Source organism: Equus przewalskii, chromosome 29 (assembly GCF_037783145.1).
Source record: "Equus przewalskii isolate Varuska chromosome 29, EquPr2, whole genome shotgun sequence".
Taxonomy (NCBI): Eukaryota; Metazoa; Chordata; class Mammalia; order Perissodactyla; family Equidae; genus Equus; species Equus przewalskii.
Window position 1 is genome coordinate 22,668,289 of NC_091859.1, and position 20,703 is coordinate 22,688,991.

A 20,703-nucleotide genomic window follows, 5' to 3' on the forward strand; every position below is an offset into this window, starting at 1 on the left:
ACTCACTTAATTAATCCCAGGAGAGGCAGGAGCTAACGTCTGTCTTAATCTTGACAATTACTAGAAATGCAACCGATGGCATTGCCTTCAGAATAAGTGACTAGAATTAAATATGTGTGATAGTATGTTGACATTCTGCCACAGAAACAATGTAAAAATATAAGTGACTTTAAAAAGTTTATAGGTTTTTCTCCATAAAAGTTTCTTAGCTTTCTTCATATTTTTTTCAAATAATTTAAGTCACTTCAGTTAGGGAAAATTGTAGAACCCTACCTTGAAATATTCCACCACATGTAACCTCCTAGGAATTTAAGGACAGAAAATTTTGCTGAACTTCACTGAATTGAAAACTGAAATTGTCACTTATTGGAGAATGCAGTGGGTTGTGTGGTATTGTCAGCATATTAAATCTTGGGTGAAAGTTATAAATATTATTGATTGTTTTTAAGTTAGAGAAGTGTCTGTGCATTCAATATTAATTTTAGTTCACTTTTTAGAAATCAAGAAATATGTTAGAATTGTAATGCTGGTAGGGACCTCAACTGACAATCTTATCATTCCTTTTAGACTCTAAGCCAGGCTTGATAAAAGTGATTTTGGAAGCTTGTTGGGAGAAGGGAAGTGGGACAGTGGAAAGAACACTGTACTGTGGACCCATGTGACCTGTACTCTAGTCCCAACTTTGCCGCAATTTTCCCACAATCCCACAACTTCTTGCTGTCTCAGTTTCCTTACTGATAAAATGGGGAAATGGACAGAATAGTTTCTATAGCACTTTCTAACTATATTAGTTTTCTGTTGCTCCATAATAAATGACCACAGACTTAGTGGCTTAAAACGATACCCATTTAAGGCAAAGGACCTGAATAGACGTTTTTCCAAGAAGACATCCAAATGGACAACAGGTATGTGAGACACTGCTCAACGTCACTGAGCATCAGGAAAATGCAAATCAAAATGACAGTGAGATATCACCTCACACCCATAACAATGGTTTTTATTAAAAAGGCAAGCTGAAACACGCTGGTGAGGATGTGCAGAAAAGGAAATCCTAGTGCATTGTTGGTGGGAATGTAAACTGGTACAGCATTTTGGAAAACAGTATGGCAGTTCCTCAAAAAATTAAAAATTGAGCTACCATATGATCCGGAAATCCCACTCTGGGTATACACCTGAAGGAATTGAAATCAGGATCTCAAAGAGATAGCTGCCCACCCATGTTCATTGCAGTATTATTCACAGTAGCCAAGATATGGAAACAACCTAAGTATTCATCAGTGGATGAACACATAAAGAAGATGTGGTATATGTACAATGAAATATTATTCAGTTGCAAGAAAGAAAGAAATCCTGCCATTTGCGACAACATGGATGGACCTTGAGGTCATTATGCCAAGTAAGAAGAGAAAGGCCAATCTGTATGATATTGCTTATATGTGGACTCTAAAAAGTCCAAACTCATAAAAACAGAGAGTAGAATGGAGGCTACCAGGGGATAGGGGGGCATTGGGGAGATGTTGTTTAAGGGTACAAACTTGCAACTAGTAGGTAAATAAGTTCTGGAGATCTAATGTACAGCATAATGATTATAGACAACAATACTTTATTATAAACTTCAAAGTTGCTAAGAGAATAGATCTTAATTGTTCTCATCACAAAGAGGAAATGATAATTATGTGACTTGATAGAGGTGTTAGTTAATGCTATGGGGGTAATCACATTGCAATATGTAAATGTATCAAACCAACATGTTGTACACCCTAAACTTCCACAATGGTATATGTCAATTCGATCTCAATTTAAAAATAAATTTGAAAAAACCAATATTCATTTATTATCTCACAGTTCTGTGGGTCAAAAGTCCTAGACGGCTCAACAGGCTACTCTGCTTAGGTTTCCATGAGGCCAAAATCAAGGTGTTGGGTAAGCTGGGCTCTTATCTGCAGACTGGAGAAGGATATACTTCCATGCTCATTCAGGTTGTCAGCAGGATTAGGTTCCTTGTGGTGGTAGGACTGGTTCCCATTTTCATGCTGGCTGTCAGTCAGGGGTCACCCTTAGCTTCTAGAGGCCGCTCGAATTTGACATCATGTACCCTCCTCCATCTTCAAGCCAGCAACAGCATGTTAAATCTTTCTCATGTTTCTAATCTCTCTGACTTCTCCTTCTGTTACCAGCCTGAGAAAACACTCTGCTTTTAAAGGACTTGGCTAATTAGATTGGGCCCACTCAGATAATTTCCCATTTGATTGACTCAAAATCAGCTCATTAGTTGATTAATAACACCTGAAAATTACCTTTTGCCAAGTAATATAACATAATCAGGAGCATAATATCTCATCGTATTCACAGTTGAAGGAATTAGGAATATCTTAGGGAAGCATTTTGGATTCCTGCCTACCATACTCACTCAAAAATCTTTGATTTGACGTCTTCCAAGCCTACAGAGAGTGCCTTTCTATAAAGTTCTTTGCTTCTGTTTCTTCCTTCTGGCAATCCTTTCCTGGTAGCTAGTGTTAGTATCTCTTGCTCTAATTTAAACTCTTTGCTTTCAGTTCTGTCTGTATTTTTCTGAAATCAAGTTTCACCTTAGTGCCAGGAGACAGTGGGGTGTTTCTAGAGCCTGTTGGTCATCTCAGTGCAGTACCAGCATCTTCTCAGTGATGTAGACAGAAGAGGCTGACATGAGAGAAGGGAGAACAGTGATTTTAGCAACCCTAAGAGGTGCTTAGATGGACTGCTGTCTAAGAAGCGGCAATGACATCTTACATACTCACCAAAGGGCAGTAGAGGAAAGCCAGGGGAATGGAGCCATCCTGCCTTCACTCCCTCATAGCAGCCTCTGTTCAGGACATTTGTAGGGAGCCATTTTAAAAGAGGTTGACTTTTCTTCAGTCCGCCCCTTTGTGGAAATTTCAAGTGACTTAAGTGGTTATGGCAATGCTTTTTATTGTGATTTTTTGGTACAAATAAATGGAATAAAATCTGAAAGTACAAAAGATCTAATAGACAAAAAAGGAAATCACCACAATCCCACCATACAGGAGTAACTGCTATTAATATTGGGTTGTATATGCTTCTAGATAGTGTTCTATGATATGTGCATAAATGATTTTTTAAAAGGGTATTGGACAACATTTAACAATATATGGTGAAAATTTTCATGTCAATAAAGATACTTCTTTGAAATCATTTTAAATGGCTACCTCCTAATATTACATCTTGTGGGCATACCAGTCTTTATTTAATCATTTCTGCTAAACATTTAGGTTATTCCCCTTTCTTGCTTTTATAAATACTGCTTCAGTGAACATCTGTATAGCTAGATCTTGGAGCATCTTCTTAACTACTTAGGATAAGTTTCTAGGAGTGAAATCATTTGGCTAGATCATACACACATATTGAAATGTTTTGAAATATGTTGGCAATGCATTTTAATTGCAAAATGCCCATTAGCTAATATGTCTTGGAAAGCACATTGAGTTTGTGGTAGAAAATGGACTGGAGTTCAACTTTCATCTCCTGCTAGCTCTGTAATTTTGATCAAATCAATATCCCTGAGCCTCAATGTCCTCATCTGTAAAATGGATATAGTAATATTCACTCTACCTACCTCATATATAAAGGTTATTATGCAGGTGAAGAGAGATGGGCTATGAGGCAAGAACTTTGAAAATTATAAAGTTATGAATAAATATAAGGCACTCATTTATCCCTTCTGCCCAGGCAAGGGCAGTGATCTTCGGCAAAATAGTCTGTCAGATCCCCATTGAATTACACCTCTTCTGAGAACACTTGACTGTACTAACATCCCCCAAGAGCACATTATGGGCTTGATGGCACTCCACTGAGTAGACTAGTGGCTCTAGTCCTGACCCAAAAGTGTGGTTCCATATTGGTGCACCTGTTTCTTTTCTCTAAACTCTTTTTCTTTTCAATAAACTCTATGACTTGGGAAGTCTATTCTGTATGGTTACTGTATTTATTTTTTGTCACCTTATTTTTTCAAGCTGGCTATTTACTCATCCCCCTGCCGATCTACTATGTTCTCTGTGAGGTTATCTTTATTGGCACTCATAGGGGGCATTTAGCACTCATATGGTACTTTTCATCTTGAAAGCACTTTACAGACATTAGCTAATTAATTTTTACATCACGGCATGATAGGTTGGTAGGGAGCTAATCTAAGCATTTGAGCTATGGTGATGAAAGGTGTGCTACAAGTACAATAAATTATTTATTTATTTTTCTTTGGAGGAGGAAGAGATGGTTATGTAACTTGTCCCAAACCACAGAAGACATTTACCTTATAGTTGAAACTCAAGCCTAATGTGATGAAGTTAGTTGTATCACAGGCACTCTTACCAGTTCTGATCCAGGTTGCTCCCAAAGACAGTGTTATGGGAGTGAAACCAACCAGCTGGCTCCCCTTTCCACTCTGCGAGGGGAACAGCATTATTTGCACTTGAGTTGCTTTCTTCCCTTCCTTCCTTTTTGAATGATGGCACTTACTGAAATGAACCTGATGGGAAGTTTGAAAATATTTCAGAGGGGCCTCCAAGTTTATGAGAGAGAAGGATGGGCAGCAATAGGAGGCAGCACCCCGTATATGGCAAATCTGGTTGGATTGTAATTTGTTTTTGAAATCTAAGTCTTTCTAATTGGTAGAATGATGACATTGCTTTTGCTTGGACAGATGGGGAAGTAGTGAGGGTAAAAACACCTTTGCTTGGCTTTCATGAGCTGTGCCCTTTGGGATCCTAGAGTGGAGACAGAGAGCAGGAAGAGGAGGACCCAGGAGCATCTGCTCTTCTAGCCTCTGTGCCTCCCCAGAACTGATAGGGATTTCCCAACTGCCCTCTGATCTTAGGTTGCCAATCAGAGTTTCCAACACTGATTTCAGAAAAGAGAGAATACCAGTAGAACTGGCTGTGAAGAAAGGGAGCTTGGTCAGGCTTCTTCAGAATTCTCTTTCCTGAAAAGTACGTGGATGGAACTCAGGCAATGATGGCTCTGAGTCCACAGGCTTTCTCTCTTCAGTGAAATAATTGAAGGTAACAGGAGGGTCAAATTCTTAAAGGAGGATATCTAATTCAGTTTCATGTCTCCTGAAATGTGATCAAGACTTGCAACAATAATAATTTAGATTATAAAATCTTTTGACTTTGGAAGTCGGTGGTGGGGTGGTAGCCAGAAAGAACAAGTCCTAATGTTTGATCCGTTTATTAATAGCTCTTCTCTGATGGTCAGGTTTCCCTGGTCTCTATAATTTCTCATGCCAGTCTGAACACCTAAGCAGATGGCTTAAATAAGAGGGGAGATCTGACATTTAGCTGCTAATTTATTTTACAGTGTGGGCTGCCATGTATCATACATAAGGTAAATAAAAGTGATGGACTAATTATGGAAACGTGCACTGCCTTCCAATTACTCTTGGATTATATGTTTAATATTTTGAAGTATTCCTATTATGGGGAGATTTGTCACTGTTGCAAACTTTTTTCTTTGTGGAAATCCAACTTTATCTGCAGTAAGGCTCAGCTGATTTTGGTCTGCTAAGTAAATGAACGTCTTAGACTTTCCAACACGATTGGGAATTTTTTTTTTTCCTGGTTGAATCATATTTTAGACTTATATTTTTGACAACCTATTTCACAGTTGACTGGCCTCCCCCTCCCAATGTGGGATTCTGTTCCATTTTCAAATAGTAGATCCACGTTTGTTATCATAAAAGGGCAATCTTGTCATTTTAAAAAGATCACTTCTGGTTAATTCCAGATCTGTAACTTGTTTTGGTCTGCTAACTTTCTCATATTTCTTTCAAGAACAATTTGCTTGGGAAAGGAATGGATCAACACCGCAAAATGGTTTAACATTATCCAAATGTCTGGTTAAAAATTATATATTTATTTTAAAAAGCAGAAACAAGTTCTTTTAAGCTTACATTAACAGTAATAGGAGTGCTAGAATGTTTGAAAACTAGAAGATTGTTTTACTTTGTATCTAAAGACTTAATGAAATTCAATGTTATTTTGTTTTAGACTTATATTCTAATTTGTGCTAAGTACACAACCCAGAGCCATCCTTCTCAGTTTCATAAAAATTTGAAATTTTATAACAATGAAAATTTTGTGTTTGTTGTTTGCTTTTCAGTTTAAGATAATTATTGCTTCTAATCCAGAGTTTGCCAATTTCATTTTGATCTTTTGCAGAAAGTTAGCTTCTTACAATGAATCACAGTAGGTTTATTACAAAGGAAAATATTATGCATTTTATGGTTTGAGCATTATATCCATAAATGGTTACATTTTGTACACTTAGATCTAATCTCATTCCAAAAAATCATTTGAGACAGCTTATACAAATACATAAACCAAAATAGGCAAATTATAAATGAGTTATAAATCAGGAACAGAGAACTATAGGCAGAATAGAAAGCCAAAACTTGGGGAAGAATTTGGACATAAAGAAGACACAGTTGCTAAAGATGAGCCACAAATTAGCTCTATGTTTCTTCGTATCCAAATGAAAAGGGGAATAGAATCAATTCCATAAGACAAATGATCTACAAAGAACAAACATATCTGTTCCTCAGGGTAAACAAAGCTTTTTTTCTGGTAACTAAATTGCTTACATTAGTATATTATTATGTATAACATTAATGTATTAGCATACATTTCAATACAGGTGTTAATATTTTTGTGTCACTTTTGTTTCATAACAAAATCCAACCATGGAGTCTTAAAGGAGCAAACGTTTACTGTTTCTCTCTATTCTGTATGTTGGCTGGGTGGTTCTTTTGGTCTGGGCTCCTGTGGCTGGGGCTGGATGAACTAGGAGTTTGAGGATGGCTGGGTTCTAGCTCTGCCTGCTCCCTCAAACTACAGAAGGCAAATCAGGCTTCTCCAGGCAAATCCTATGGTGTCAGAAAGGTTCTCAGTACCAAGAGAGAGCAAGCTCCAATCAGTGCTTTTTAAGTCTCTCTTTATATCATGTATGCTAATGTCATACAAAAAAAAGCAAATCCTATGGCCAGCCCAGATTCAAGGAATGGAGAAAGTGACTGTCCCTCTTGAGGGGGGGAGCCACAAAGTGCCATTGCAAAGGGGCGTGAATGTAGAGAAGGGAGGAATTCTTGTGGCTGTTTTTGCAATCTACTACAGTTGAGAAGCCAGTCTTTCTCTTTACCACACACCATTAATCATTAAGGCTTACCTTAAGCCTGGAGTAGAGAAGAAGGACATTGTGTCAGCTGTCAATTTGTTGCTTCTCAGCTCTGAATGAACCCTTCAATATATATGCTCTGTGATAACCAATGGAATTCCTTTAAACATTTCTCCTTAAAGGGAGGACCATGGTAAGCTTCCTCAGCAGAGGGCACTGGAGGGACATTGCAAATAGAAGAGGTATTTTGCAATTTCTGATGGGCCCCGAGGTCAGCATTGTGGGTGTGAGAATACCCTGTAAAGTCTCCCCTAGCCACAGGCCCAGGATCCCTTGGTGACTTTGCAGCCTCAGCTGGGTGATAACCTTTCCTCAGCCCTCTCCATGTGGAAACCAGAACACTGTGCAACCAGCAAGCAATTGCCTACAGCCCGGAGAGTCACCCACTCAACTGTTATTCCTTCTGCAAGTGCTGGCTTCTCCTCCACCACCCTGTGCAGCCTGCACACTTTCATGGCCTCTGCCACTGTTCCTCCAGCACTTGGACTCCCACTGCACCCCTATGTCACTGGCTGCTTATCGTCTGCTCCCCTGCCTGCTCTCCACATGGTTACCTAGGGTTTACCCAGCAACTCCAGACCAGCTCTGGCCTACCTAAGCCAGCCAACTTTGCTATCCAGGGGCCAAACCACCCCTTCTCCAGCGAGGTCTGAACCCCTTCCAAGTGTGTCCTTCCATGGGTGCTTTCCCTCAGCACTCGGGTACCGCAGAGCATTTCCTTTATCCTATAGTTTCTCTATAATCAAAGATAGTAATTCTCATATTAAATTCCCCTTGCTTAACCTACTGTGTGGTTTCTGTCTCCTGTTTGGACCCAGACTGCTACAGATGATGCAGCGAAAATGGAAAGCTGGAGACTGCTCTCCCTGATCCTGGTGAACAAGTGGACAAGTCAGGGAGATGGGAAGGGAAAGAAAAGGAAAAGGGATTGCAGGAAGACGGGTAATATAGGTAAAGGGAGCTGATTGGTTCTCCTTTCCTTTTCTCCCAGAGCAGAAGCTAGGGAGGTGTGTTTTGGGCATTAAAGCTACCCAGTCAGTGTAGAGTAACTGGAATTCTCATACACTGTTTGTGAGAGTGTATCATGGCATAAACTCTTTGACAAATATCTTGCACTTGTGTGTGTGTGTTTAATGAAACTAAAAATATGAATATCCTATGACCCAGAGATTTCAATTCAAAATATGGTATATTCATACACTAAAATGTTGTTTAGTATTGAAAAGGGATGGACTATTAATACATGCAGTGACAAATGAATCTCTCTGACATCTATCCATCCAGCCAGACATTGATCATCCATCTTATTTGAAAGTACATTGCAGACATCTGTATACTTCCTGCTAACATATTGCAGCATACTTATGATTAACTAGTTCTGTTTGCTCACAGTTATATGAAAGAAACTTATGAAAAAAAAAGCACAAATATTATTATTCTATGTGAAGTTCTAAGAAAGGAAAATCTAATCTATGGTAGATAAAAAGTCAGAACATTGGTTGCCTCTGGAGAGATGGGGCTGGTGATTGAGTGGGAGGGAACCTGAGGGAATTTTCTGGGGTGGTGGCAATGTTATGATGTCTTCATAGAAGGTTGGGTAACACAGAGATAAGTATGTGTATGCATTTGTCAACATCCACAAATGTACACTTCAGATTTGTATAATTCATTGCACGTAAATTTAACATCAAAAGAAAAGATGTAAACAAATATAACTGGCTAATGATAAGTATGCTGACAAATAGATGGATAGATCTGTGATAAAAGGAAAGTATATTTAAATGTTAAGGATAGGAACTAGGTGGTGAGTATATAGGTATTCAGTATAAAATTCTCCCGACTTTGCTGTACATTTAAAATCTTTCTAAGAGAAAATCTTTGAAAATGCCGGGTTAGGTATGGAGAGCCACAGAGCATTCAGTCTAAGAGCTCACATACCCTGGTGACTAGGAGAAGACTGTAGGTTGTTAGATGAAGCTTCATTCACAGCTGTTTCCACATGGCATGGGTTGAGGGCATTGGGGTGGCAGCAGAAAGTCTGTAGATAGACGTGTCCCAGGAAGATCTCCTGGAGCCTCACGCTTGGAGTGTGATGTACTTATGAAGAAGTTTTCATGTGCCTAAGGATGGGGATATGGAGGTGCTGATGGTACCTGTGAATGGCATAGTTTGGGGGTCAGGGTGAAGAGGCTGTCATAGGCGGCAATGAGATTAGGGGCAAAAGACCAAGACTTGGGGCAAAAGGCCCACACACTGGGTGTTAACATGCTGTTCAAGAGCTAAGGATCAGGCAAACCTCATAGATCACCTGTTTATTCATTTATTCAGCAAATATTTATTGATCGCCTACTATGTGCCATATAGTGCTCTGGGTGCTGGAAATGTAGCAGTCAACAAAATAAGTTAAGTCCCTGTGGTTAAAAAAGCTTATATCCCAGTGGGGGTGAGATAGGCAATAAATAAATGAACAAGTAAGTAGGGGATATGTCAGAAGGTGATAGACACTATGGAGAAAATAGAGTAAGGGGAGATGATGGAGAGTATACAACAGAAGGGTTAGTATTTTACAGAGAGTGATCTGGGAAAGACTCATACATAGGGTGATATTTCAGCACAGACCTGAAGGACGAAGCCATGTGGCTATCTCAGGGAGAAGTATCCCAGGTTAAGGGAGCAGCAAGTGCAAAGGCAAAGTGTAAAGAATTAGGATGTCAGTTTGACTTGAATCAGCAAGAAAGAAAGTAGTAGGAGGTGAGATCTGAGAGGTGATGGGAAACCAGAGCAGATAAGCACTTGGGCTGTTATTTCGAGTACGATGGAAATGTATTGAGCAGAGGCATGAATATCAGAAACAACATTTTAAATGGATCACACTGGCCATGTGCAAATAGACCAATGGTCAAGGGTAGAAGCAGGGCGTTCAATTATAGGACTTTTGCATTAATCCAGGCAAGAAATGATGGTGATTGGACCAGGCAGAAGAGCTGATAAGAACTGGTCAGGTTCTGAATACATTTGAAGTCAGAGCCAATAGGACTTAGTTATGGATGCAAGTAGGATCAGAGAGAAAGAGAGGAGTTGAGAATGACTCCAAAATTTATGGCCTGAGCACCCGAAATGATACATACCTGCCACGGCAAGAACAGAGGAGGGACATAGGAGATCAGGAGCAACTAAAGAGTCTGCAAAGGGGTGGCCAGTGAGGAGAACCGAGAAGGAACAGTGGGCCTGTGAACTGAACGTTTGTGTTCCCCCTGAATTCAGATGTTGACGCCTAATCTCCAAGGTGGTGGTATTTGGAGATGGGGCCTTTGGGACAAGTTAGGTCCTGAGGGTGAAGTCTTCGTGAATAGGAGGCGACACGGGATCTCATTCTCTCTCTCCTCTCCATCATATAAGGACACAGCAAGAAGATGGCCAGTTGCAAACCAGGAGGAGGGTCCTCACCGGAACCTGACCATGCTGGCTCCCTGATTTTGATTTCCAGCCTCCAGAACTGTGAGAAAGAAATGTTTGTTGTTTAAACCACTCAGCCTATGGGATTCTGTTATAGCAGCCCAAGGTGACTAAGACAGGTGGCCAGAAGCCAAATGAAGACAGTCTTTGAAGGAGAAGGGAGTAATGAATTATGTCAGATGTTGCTGATCGCCCAGGGAACTGAGAGCAGCACTGTCCAGCCACTTAGCAACAGAGACCAGCAAGGATCCAGAGGACACTGTGTGCATCCAGGACTCTTACCTTTTCTCCATGGGTTGCATAAAACACTCCCTCAACTCTATATCTCCAGTCACCCCTTGGAAGGAGCATGACAAAGTTGAGGAGATCTGAAATACCAAGACAGAGCATTTAGTGAAAGGGACTGCTGAAATCACTTCGTGGGATTCACTTTACCTGTTGGACTAAAAGGTTCTGCCCAGCAGGAAGAAGCTCAGAGGGAGGATGAGGTATCAAACAAATAGATAAATGAAGCTACATTTTCTTTACACATATGAATGTGTGATAAGTAATTAAGTGACCTTACCTCATTAATAAATAGTCAAACTCTGAAGGGTCTATTTTTAATGCACTTGACTAAAAGATAATTTTCATTTTTAAAAGTATAATTAACAGTGTGGGCCCAAGTTTAATGTGTATGCTGATTGTCAATGAGATGCATAGTTTATAATAATGCAGAGGTGGCCCAAATATGTATACAACGTACAGGGAAGCTCAAGGACAGTGCCGGGCAGTCAATGAATATTTGTTAATTAAACAAACCCAGTTGCATTTTTAGGGCTTATTTTTTATCCTTAGGAATCCTACTGTCATGGATGAGATCATAACATAGATGCCTCTCTGAAAGGCTTGTCCGGGTTGTTTTCCTAGCAATATAAGAGCTATGGCAAAGTTGTCCAACCACAGGAGAGGCAGGTGATAATAAATAGAGGTCTTAAACCAACAAAGGGAAAAGTTTAAGAAAAAGAGTAATTAATTAAGACTCTTGTTTAAATAAGCATTCTTTAGCCAAGCCAGGGTCTTCATATTATTCATCACGAATAGAGCTTCTGACTATAACAAACTCTTAGAATCACAGAGGTCTCGTTATTCTAGACACAATAGAACTCACCCTATTAATTTCAGATCAGGAAACTGAGGCTCAGCGAGACTATGAGATTGTGCAGGTTACTGGCTAGATGATAGCAGTGATGGCTCTTGAAGTAGACTCTGTCTAGTTTTTCTTCCAGTACCCTCTCAATGCTCTAAGTTCATAACCTGTGTCAATTTTCTCATAAGCTCAGTCAGACCATTCATTTTAAAGACATCCAACAATTCTGATGTGTCTGTGAAAAGAAGAGACTGAGAAATCGTCAACATTTGCAAAATATTTATATCTACTTTGTGTTTATTTTCCATGTTCCTTGACCTACACAAGAAGTTAAGAGAATCTGTTCTATAGAGCAGAGGTTGAGAACTCAGCTACAGGATCCAGATCTTTGATAAAAATGAACAGGCCAGGGGCTGGTCCTGTGGCGGAGTCGTTAAATTCGTGGGCTCTGCATCAGTGGCCCAGGGTTTCTCCAGTTCGGACCCTGGGTGCGGACCTAGCACCACTCATCAAGCCGTGTTGAGGTGGCATTCCACAGAGCAGAGCCAAAGGGACCTGTAACTAGAATATACAACTATGTACTGGGTGGCTTTGGGGAGAAGAAGGAAAAAAAAAGAATATTGGCAACAGATGTTAGCTCAGATGCCAATCTTTAAAAAAAAAATGAACAGGCCATATGATGACTATGTTAAGGTAGAGAGTATGTGTGCTGGTGAAAAGGAAAGGCTGATGGTCAGCTCTAGCCAATTTGTGTGTGGGTCCATTGTTGCACCACCTTCCAATTTTCCAGAAGGCTTTGATTTCTATGCAAAATCTCTACTTTTGGCCACTAACTCAAAATTTCAAAAAGCTGGGTAAGCAAAACACTGTGCAAGTAAAATTTAAGAAATGAACAAACATGTCTGTGGGATGGATTTGGATGGAAGCTTCCTCTTTGCAACTCTGGTATAGAGTTTTGGAGTTATTTTGCAATCTCTGTTGATATGTGATATTCATTAAGGAACTCCTGTGGGTCTAGCATTGTAGTAAACACTATGGGGAGGGGGAGAAGGGAAACTCACAGTCATTTAAGGCATGTTTCTTATCTTCTGGGAGTTCCTGACTCAGTTGGGGAGATCAATATATGTGTATCTAAGCAGATATATATCAGAAACAACTAGAGAGCCATGTAATCAATGTTCGATTGGGTGGTATAAACTATAGGTACTATAGCAATTCAGAACTCAAATGGGGGTGTGGGCTGATTATTGATGTATTTTCTCTTAGTTCCAAATACACCCTTTTTGCCCAATCTGTGAAAATGGATCTGGGCCCTTTAAATATTTTTCCTTTGCTGACATGACGTTAAGCTTTGTCATTGTAGAAGGAAAGGGTTTTGCTTCCTGCTGCTGGTGTGCTAGCCTTACAGGCTCTCTCAACTGCTCCCCAGCACCTGGCTTCTCTAGTTTTCAGCTCCTTCACTGCACAGCAGCCAGCAGCTCCCATTGACCAGCAGCTTCCCCAGTCATCTACCCCCGGCAGTTTTGTAGTCGATTGCCTCCTGTGAGACATCTCCTGGTGAATACCTTTTCCTGATACCCTAGGCAATGGATTTCTGGAAAGTTCCAGAGGGTGGATTTCCAGTCGGTACCACCCACATGACACCACTCTGCCATTCAGTGAGCCACACTTGTGCCCTCTCTAAAATCTGGATCTCAGCCCAAGTGCCTCTGTTTTGGGTGCCAGTCCTTGTTACTCCAATCTCTTGTTATACTTAATATTTTTTTATATTAAAGATTTCCTGTTAAAATTACTATGTGGTTTTGGTCTCCTGATTGGGCCAAGAGTGATATGGAGTGTTTTTTCTCCCACAAACTTATAATGATCTATCCAGGGGCCCTATCTGGGCTATAGACTGTACCCCTTGGCTCTTCCTCCACTCCAAGCATTTGGATTAAGTGAGAACTATTGGCCTTGGTTTTCGGCCTCCTGGTGAACAGTTTACAGAGCAGATGCTTAAACGGAGTCCTTCCTTTGTTTTTTTAAAACTTGAGCTGCAGTACGGGAAATATTCTATATTGAGGTTGTAATGGTGGTTACACATGGCTGTGTAAATTTGTCAATCCCCATTAAAATGTACACTTAAGATGGGTGCATTGCTTATATGTAAAAGTATATCTCAATATAAGTAATTAAAAAAGAATCTTGTCCTCTGGGATGGAGGCTAAGAATGTAAACTCAGGCCTGCTGGAGGCCTTAGTTCCAGCCTGGTGGGGAAGGCCATCCTGAGAGAAGGAAGCTGACAAACACAGAAGTGAAGATGAGAGATAAAGATAAGGAAAGTTTGCAGGTTCTGGTCCCTGGTTCCTTTTTTGTTTCCGAGAATGGATCCACCCCTTTCTTTTCTGCTATTTGCTCTTGAAGGCTAATAAATTCTCCATTTTGCATAAACTAGTTCAATTTAATTTTCTTTTACCGGTAACTAAAATATCTAATACAGAAAGAAAAGATCATTGTGGGCTGAGCTAATTAGTGTGGGCAGACTTGATTTCAGACATGAGAGTGAGCTGGATCTTGTAGGGTACAGAGAGAAGTGGTGGAAAAGCATGGTAAGCAATAATGTAAAGAAAGTAAGTGGAAAGAATGGAAGTGGAAAATAAGGACATGTATAGCATTTGTGGAGATAAAGTATACAGTTCAGAGCAGAGACTTTGAAATCAGATGGATTTGGGCTTAAATCTTAGCTTTGCTATTTGTAAGCTAATGTCCTGGGGTAGAGACCCAAGATCTCTGAGCTTCAGATAATTATCGCAAGGTTTAAATGAGATTAAGTATTTAAAACATCACAGTGACTGGCATAGCAATGGAAATGATAGTAAAACTAGTAGAGGTAGTTATTTATGTTCATGATTATTGGAAAAAAACACTTGACACAATGACAATTCAAAATTATGGTTGGTGTAATTGACACTAATCTCTCAAAAGTCTAAGAAAAATTATTAGCCAAATTGCAATCAGTTAGAAAAGAAGTAAGCGATTCCACAGAGTCAGCAATGGCTCACTGAGAACAGGTCACGCCTAATGAACTTCCGATCCCTTTTGTTAGTTTTATGAGACAAAGGGAGTAGGAGAATGTTATTGACCTGGCCTGTCCTTTTTGAGGGGCACTGGATAAAGTGATCATAGAGCCTGACTCAGATACTTTGAACCAGGGGACCTCACTTTTCAGAGTATCCTAGAATTCTCATCAGCTATTTCTAATTTTATAAAGCCTTTTTTTAATTGACCTGCAATTTCTATATTTGCATCTTAGTTCTACTGTTTGGAAGTGCACAAAAGAAGACTGGTTCGTCTTCCTTCCAGTACTTGAAGATCCCTCTTGTGTCTTCCCTCAGATCATTTCTCCTCTGTTACATCTACTCCGAGTTCCTTGCCCTCCTTCTCAGTTAAAGTAACTTCTAAACGTGTCTGGTTGTCCTCTTCAGTGCTTCATTTTGCCATGTGCCTTATGAAATGTGGAACCACTTAGAATTGATTGCGATATTTCTGATGTTTTCAGATATGTGCAGATTTCACAACGACTGATACAAAGGATGCACTAATATTTTTATCTTTTCATTTCAATACTATTAACATTTTAAAGGCTCTAGATCCTACACTGTTGACTCATTTTGAACTTGAGAAGAACAAAATTCAACCGTACCATTTAAAATACTCCTTTCTAAATCTAAATCTATAGCTGTGCTATAACTATTGATTTTTTTTTATCTAAAAGGTAGGGTTTTACCATTATCCTTCTTGTTAGTTTCAGCACAGTAACCCAACCTGTTAAAATGTTGATCCTGTCATCTGTCATGTTACTTATCCCTCCCAGCTTCATTTCATCCTCAAATTGGATTTGCATGATCCTATATCATAAGCCACTGACAGAAGTGTTGAATAGGACGGAGAGTGGAGCCCTGAAGCGGGTCCTGAAGATTTCCTTCTACATTGACATAGTTTTGGTAATTGGTACTCTTTCAGCAAGGTGTTTCATCCAGCTGAGAATTTTCTTATCTGCACTCTGGTCCTCTTCTCACATGGACAACAAGAAAAATTTCTTTGGAGTTGTGAGAAGAACCTAGATTCTAGATTATGGTTATATTAATCAGAGTTCTTAGAGAAACAGAACCAACGGTATGTATATGGGGGGTGTGTGCGTGCGTGTGCATACGTGTGCGCGTTTATGTGTATGTCTATATATGCCTTTCGCTGATTGATGAGGATCACACACACTGTGGAGGGTAATCTGCTTTACTCAAAGTCCAAAGTCATCCAAAAACATGTTCACAGAAACATCCAGAATAATGTTTGATCAAATATCTAGGCACTGTGGCCTGGCCAAGTTGACACGCAAATTTAAGTGCCACTCTATGGTTAGACATAGCCAGCCTGCCATGACAGCTGCCATGAAGACTTGTTCAGTGTATGCCCTTCACAAAGGCACTGTGCTGAGTGAGTGAGTAGGCACTGAACTGTAGTCAGTCTACTACTCCTCAAGCATGTGCCCCGGACTAGGACTGCTTCTGCTAGCAGGAAGGGCGCCTTGTAATAATGAGTACGTAGGCACAGTCTATTCACCAAGCTATGTGCCCTTGGCACCTTTTTCTAATTTTCATGAAGCCTTAGCATAGGCAAGCTATGGTCTTGCACTTGGCTTATAGCTCTGACTCAGCTTCTCAGTAGCTATATGCCCATGGGTTAAGTCATTGATTTCTATGAAGCCAGTTTTCTTCATCTGTAAAATGGGCACATGTACCTGGTTGTGGGACTTAGTTAAAATGAGTTAGCATGTATGAAATGCCTGACTGGTCTGGTGTCTGGCACACAGTAGTTACACAGGAAAAGGTAGCCAGGATGATGATGGTATGCAACATCTCCCTAATCGACAACCTGGTATTCCCACCAGAAATAACCTCTCCGCATGTGCTCCATCCCAAATATTCCTTCTTTTCTTGGCTTAACTGTAGATTCTGTTTAGAACCTTTGGCTGATCTGGATGAACACAACGGCTGTTTTCCAAACATTTATATAACAAGAGACTCAGACATTGAAATTCCTTGTCTGGCTTAGGCAAGGACTGTTAGAGTCGAGGGACAGTGAGACAGGCCCATAAGTTCCCAATGCCCGGAGCACACAGCTGGCAAATCTAATTTTAAGTCCTTGCTGAAGTCCCTTTTGACACTCATAAATGCAGAATGCCCTATTTTATCGAAGCAGTGACTTCTAGAGAGACACTAAACAGATGACAGCCATGCAGCCTTCCCAAATGGAACAGAACACATGGTCGCAAATTATTATTTGTAAATAAATTAATAAGTCCTACAAAGAAATGCAGGATTGGGAATGGCTAAATAACAAGACTTTTTTCCCTTAATTAAAAAGACTTGACTGACTTATAATACCAAAGCGTTGTTTGCCTTTGTAGAGGAGGGACCCTTGGAATCAAGTGTTAAATCTCTGCTGATAATTCCACTTCCACGACAGCCTAAAATCGCAAATATATGTTTTTAGTTTGAGACCCTCCTCCCAAAAGGGACAATGCTTTGAATAAATCCATTGTAAATGAGTAGAAAATAAGAAAACATCTTGTATGGGTTGATTTTTATAAAAGTCACAGTTTGAAAATAGCTGAGAATGTAGTTCCTCTATAGAGGGTGTTCCTACTCCAATCCACTCTGTTCCAGGTTAATTTAAAAATTTTCCTGATGAAGCACGTTAGCATCCCTACTGTCTTTCTTTTCATTCCTCCTCTTCCTCTTCTCTACAGAAAAGCAGATTTGATGGTGACAGCGGTGTCTGCACCCCCGGCAGAAAGAATTCCAAGAACTAGTAATAACTAGTCTGTTTCCTTTTCGGTAATTCCCCCTTGCTCCTGGCCTTCTCTCCCCCTCCCCCTGAAGTCAGACCTTCCTGTGTATATGTGTACAAGAAAGAAAGAAAGAAAAAGAGAGCTGTAGTAGAGGCAAAGCGGCAGAAGCAAAAGGGAGGGAGGGAGAGACATCTTGATGGCCCCCGTGGCTGTTTTGTTTGACTCCGTGATAACTTATGGAAGGGGGAAAGAACCTTGTGCCCTGGATGAGGTTTGCGCTTCTATCGCCTTAATCTGCTCACAGCTCCTGAGGCCTTCCATTGACTCTCAATTCCCTCTAAGCCATAGATAATGGAATCACAGCCTCAAAAAAAAAAAAAACCTTCAAGGTTGTCTTATTCATTTTGTGGAGAAAAAGACTAAGGCCTTGCGAGGGGTGACTCAGCCAAGTTCATTCAGCCAGCTGTGGCTACAGCTGCACTTGAATCCAAGTTTCCTGAAATCAGTTCAGGGCTTTTATCACTGTCACATGCAAAGTGTGTGCAATTAGGTCACTACTTCCATTATCTCTAGTTTGATGTTACTTTGAACTTTCCTGAAAATACAGTCAGACAAATGCCAGTTGGCTTGCGCATTAACTTTCTTTTCTTACTCTTTTCCAGGAGGCTTAGGAAACAAACAGGCAGTCATATTAACTTTAAGTACTTTGCTTTAGCATAAAAAGTTCTCCATGGTAATCATCTTCTAGTCTGCCCAGCTCATGCTTCAGCGGCCCCTAATGCGCCCTCTTTCCCTTGCACATATCCAGTACCACTTTTGCATGCTGGCACATGCCACACTTTATGCCTAAAAAATCATCACAGCAGGGGCAACAGTGGCGTTTATTGGTTGCCTACAATGCCTCACCAGCAATGATTAATTAGCAGATCTCTAGGATCAATCACCAAGTGACTTGGAGCATTGGCACATTGACAAACCATGCAGGAGGATTAGGAAACCACAGCACTGTCACTCATTGCTTTTGGGGCTGGAAGGAATATTTTCCTTGTGCTATCCAGGCAACATCATGGTGTATCAGTCAAGGCTCAGACAGGAAAACAGAAACTGTTCTAGGTACTTTGAGCAGAAAGGGCTTTAAAATAGGGGATGGATGCATGCAGGACTCTTGGAAGAACTGGAGGTCTAAATGTCAGGAAAAGGTTCTGCTAGCTCTCAGGTTCCTGCTGAAGTCACAGGACCCACAGAATGGTCACTGCAACCTGAAACACAAAAGGTTATTTTCAGAGACCACCGCGCAAAACCTTTCATCCATCAGCTGAAGCCCGTGCATTTACCCCCTCTGCTGGAAGAGCACTAATATTACTCTGTTTCTCCTCTGCCTTCTACATATGATGGGAGTTCTTTTTATGGATGCAATCTAGCCTAGAAACTTGTTAGTAAGGGATCCTGGGAAATGTAGTTTCCAGGCTTCTAGTCTAGGAGATACAGGGGATAATATAGAAGAGAGAATGGTGCCAAATTGCCAACAACCTGGCACAGGTGGCATTCATGTTTCTTCATATTGCAGAGGGAAAAGGGAGTGGAAAATCCTTTTTCAGCTTTTATTTCCATTCTAGGTAGGCAGGGACTTTTCTAATCAAAAGGAGTTTAAACTTCCTCCTCTCGTCGCCATAGCCCCCTGACTGTACAGAGAATAAAGCTACCAGAGATAGTGCAAACTCAAACCACAGACATACTAAAGGCTGCAGTCACCCCCAAGTTAATAATCCAGATCAGACTCAAGAAGTCTTTTCTGCAAAAGGCCAGATAGTGATTATTTTAGGCTTTGTGAGCTGTACAATTTCTGTCACAATTACTCAACTCTGCCCTGGTAGTGCTAAAGGAAGCATAGACAATATGAAAAAGAATGAGCATAGCTGTATTCTAATAAAATTGATTTACAAAAACAGGCGGTGGGCCAGATTTGGCCTGTAGGCTGTAGTTGTCCGATCTATGATCTACATCATTAATAAGTGGGGAAAAAAAAAATCCTCAGAATCAAAAAACAAAAAACAAAACCAATCTCCTCCCCCAAACAAACAAACCAAACAAAAAATAGAAAAAAAATTTCCCTGCCAGGTAGAGCTATCTGGGACAATGACAGTGTAGGAGGCCGTGAGGAGGGTACAGAACGAGCAAGAATTATTTGCTTAGCTGCCTTGGTTAAGGGGTGAGAATAGAGATGGGGTCTGTTCCTACACCACGGTGACAAGGAGGAAGCAGAGACTAATAGCAGAGTCCGTGTACATCCTTTGTAGTTTCCTGTACATATGAGTATGCATAATACCTGAGACATATAATTCTCATTACAGAGTTTGAACCTAGGCATTCTCAACAACGCATTTTTTCACCATTATCAACAGACTTTCAACTGCAAGTAGTGAAAACTCAAATCAGACTGGCTTCAGCAAAAGGAAGAATGCCTTGGCTCTTGTAACTGAAAACACCAGGGGTGGTGCTAACTTGCTGCAAAGCCGGCTCTACCTGTGCGTGCGGTGTCAATAGGAGTCAGTCTCTCTCCATTGCTCAGCGCTGCTTCTCTCTACGTTTCTTCATGTCACTCAGGCTGACTTTCCCTTTGGGGTGGTGCACCTATGATCTGCCAGCCTCACAAGCCCAGTGGGAGGAGACTGCCAATTTCCTCATAGTTCTAGCAAAGTCCCAGGGCTGGCTGTAGTTGGCCTGAACTGAGTCTCAGATACAATACAGAACCAATTATTCTGGCAAGAGGGAAGGAGAAGCGCTGATTACCTAAGCCTAGGTTTTATGCCCCGTTGCAGGTGGGATGGGCCCATCTCAGCCACGCAGATTGAGAATAGAGGAGGAAGCATGGCTCCTAAAGGAAAAATCAGAATGTTATCAGATTGTAGTGCAACGGAGACTAGGAAGGAAAAACCCTGAGTCTACTCGGTGGACTTGCTTTCATAGAATTCCAGTCTATCCCATGCCTGATCAAGGACAGACACCTGAACTAAGCTGACTGCGTCTGACGCGTACAGTTTAGGTTCTAATGTCCCTCTAGTAG

At 40.7% G+C, this 20,703-nt stretch overlaps 1 long non-coding RNA gene across 3 annotated transcripts; it reads right to left on the reverse strand.

Annotated features, from left to right (window-relative positions):
- Positions 1-988: 988 nt before the first annotated feature.
- LOC139080213 (uncharacterized) lies at positions 989-20,357 on the reverse strand. Of its 3 annotated transcripts, none has more exons than XR_011534524.1 (5): positions 20,163-20,357; positions 11,831-12,044; positions 10,963-11,048; positions 2,778-10,720; positions 989-2,679 (listed from the first exon to the last, which is right to left on the reverse strand). It is a non-coding gene; the product is annotated as an uncharacterized lncRNA (long non-coding RNA). The 3 variants fall into 3 exon arrangements; XR_011534525.1 differs by having other exon boundaries at positions 11,831-12,060; XR_011534523.1 differs by having other exon boundaries at positions 11,831-20,357.
- Between the last annotated feature and the right edge of the window lie 346 nt (positions 20,358-20,703).